Here is a 2,819-nt window from a genome sequence, read left to right as displayed (position 1 = left end):
GTATTGTGAATTTCTACCGGATGGGATCAAATAGAAGGCTTCTGGCTAATCGGATATGTATCCTACTTGTGACTCAGAATGATTATGATGTTCTCGTATTTTTCATATGATGGCATGATAGATGCGGTGTGTTGTGTGGGATTAAGGTTTGCGTGTGCTAGGTCACGGTTTAGTTTTGAAAGGGAGGTCATAAATTCTTAGATGGCATGGATGGTTTTTGGTGTTTAGATGAATGCTATAACTATTTGGTATTGCGTGAGCAGAGTGTACATTTCAGAAGGTGCACTATATTTTGAATTATGGATATTTCATAGGTATTGCGGCACTCTCCTGATGATCAACTGCTGGTTTTAAGACGTTGCTATGTGGCACAAAAGAATGGGAGAAGTATTCCCCATGGGATAATCGTGTAAGAGAGATATGTTAGACATTCGGGCGATAGAGATGGGATCAGAAATGGTGATTCATGTGTTCTATGGATTTGGAGACTGAGAGTTTTTAGGAGAAGATTGTTTCATGGTTGTGGATTGTGAAGTCGTGGTCGAAGCTAGCCAGATGATAGTATGTATTAGGATTCATTCATTGTGGATTTTCAGAGGGCTATTTATCTATTTGTGGGTAACCAGAGTTGATTTGAGGGTCCATTGGTAGGCCCAATTAGGATGTGTATTCTACACTGGGTCGGATTGGTTGGCTCCATACTGCTATTGTTGAGAGATGTGTCATTCGGTTGATGTTGAGCTTATTCGTGTTCTGAAATGATCTGTGAGTTACTCTTCTATGCTACGAGGAGTTGTGATTCATTGCGCAGGGCCGCGACAGGTACTCGGTGCCTTACTCAACCGAGTACCAATGTAACATATCTTTCTTATCATACAATCATGGGTAAATGGGCCAGAAGGGGCGTCATGAGATAACCAGAATAAAACAAAAGGAAATACTCGACATAGGACGACCCGACATGTAATACAAACTTATACCCATGACATACAGGCCTATAAGGCCGACATGATTATTTGTATACTCAAAACATATGCCGCTAAGGCCATACAAGTATCCATATATATGACATCTGTCTACAAGCCTCTAAGAGTACATAAATGTCATAAAGGTCGGGACAGAGCCCCACCATACTAATCAATACATGTCTAAATCATACTGACCAAATAGGCAACTCCGGAGCAAGTGGAGTGCACAAACACCTTTTGTTGTGCTGATAGCCTATTAGGAGAACTCTCAACCTGTCTATCGGGACCTGCGAGCATGAAACACAACGTCCCCAGGCAAAAAAAACGTCAGTACAAATAAAGTACCGAGTATGTAAGGCATGACAGTAGTATATAAAAGACATGAAAGAAACATAGAGTAAAGAACTCAACCTGTAATTCTGAATAGCTCTATGAATCATGAAAAATTTATAATGTCATGCATGTGCATATAAATGTCATACCATGCATAGGTATATGCGTGCATAGCATCATCACGCCTCTAAGGGCATCCCATCATATCATCTCAGCCACTGTGGGCGAAATCATCAATGTATACCAGCTGATCAGGTGGTGGTGCGTATATAACGCCATAACCTTTTTCCATATTCCATATACATATAATATACATGTATATAATGTCATCTGGTCATGGGTCAATGTACATGTATAAATGAATGCAATGCATAATGAAGTAAGTCAGTAAGATCTCTCGTAATGTCATAAGATCAATATGACTTCGGTTAATATCATGAAATAAACTTTATCATCTTACGTATTTTCTGAGACTCATGAACAGACGATAGAATAATAGGACACATGGAGAATCAAGAACGTAGGCACCCCTAGTACTTCTAAGAATAGAATCATTTGTGAAAGTTGCGTGTTTGCTCATTTCGTTGCATCATATGGATCATGCCAAAAGGAAAGAAGGGATAGCCTTAACATACCTTTGCAATCTTCTCTCCAATCGTCAACCAAGCTCAATATGATCTTCTTACGTCTACAATGAGTAACTTGACTTCGTCGTCATCATATAAGCATTGTAACTCTCATATTTCAAAACCAATATTCTATAAAAAAAAATGGACAGCACTTCCCCTGTTTTTACTACATCCCATAAGTTACTAAAAGTCACCAAACAACCCAAACAACAACAATATAATTCACAATAAACTCTCTCATTACTTCAACAACCATTTTGAGCGGCAAGCTCGATTTACAATTAACAAAATATATAATTTAATCCAATTCATTTTCCATGAATCTACCTACAACTTGTATAACATCATACTTATCCTTACTATATCATTTTCATCCCAAAACATCATAAAAATAATCTTCAAAAATAGTCCACACGCCTAGCACCTTAACATTTATCGTCAACCTTTTGTTTTTCATGTTATCTTCTTCAATCCACTAAATTAGCACATAGATAAGCTTAACAACAGCAGCCACAACATAATCCCACTATTTATAACAATTTCCAGCTACAACCAACCATATATATTGACTCAACACAGCCCACAAAAAAAAAAGATAACGATTCTTTATGCCATGTCAATTACTATCTTGAAGATTTTAACTCAAACAACACATGATTAACCTTAAGCACAACCAAGAACATGATTTACATACCTTAGGCAGTAGATACAACTTGAAATTTCAGCCATAACAACATATATATATAGCCTTAAAACAACCCAACAAAAGATAACAACAACTCTTTCCCTTTCAAAACAACCCAACAAAAGATAACAACAACTCTTCCCCTTTCAAGTGTTATCTTGTAATCTTTATCCAATAACTTAACCAACATATAGATAATATTAA

This window comes from Nicotiana tabacum, chromosome 12 (assembly GCF_000715075.1).
Source record: "Nicotiana tabacum cultivar K326 chromosome 12, ASM71507v2, whole genome shotgun sequence".
Lineage (NCBI taxonomy): Eukaryota > Viridiplantae > Streptophyta > Magnoliopsida > Solanales > Solanaceae > Nicotiana > Nicotiana tabacum.
This window is presented reverse-complemented; position numbering follows the sequence as displayed.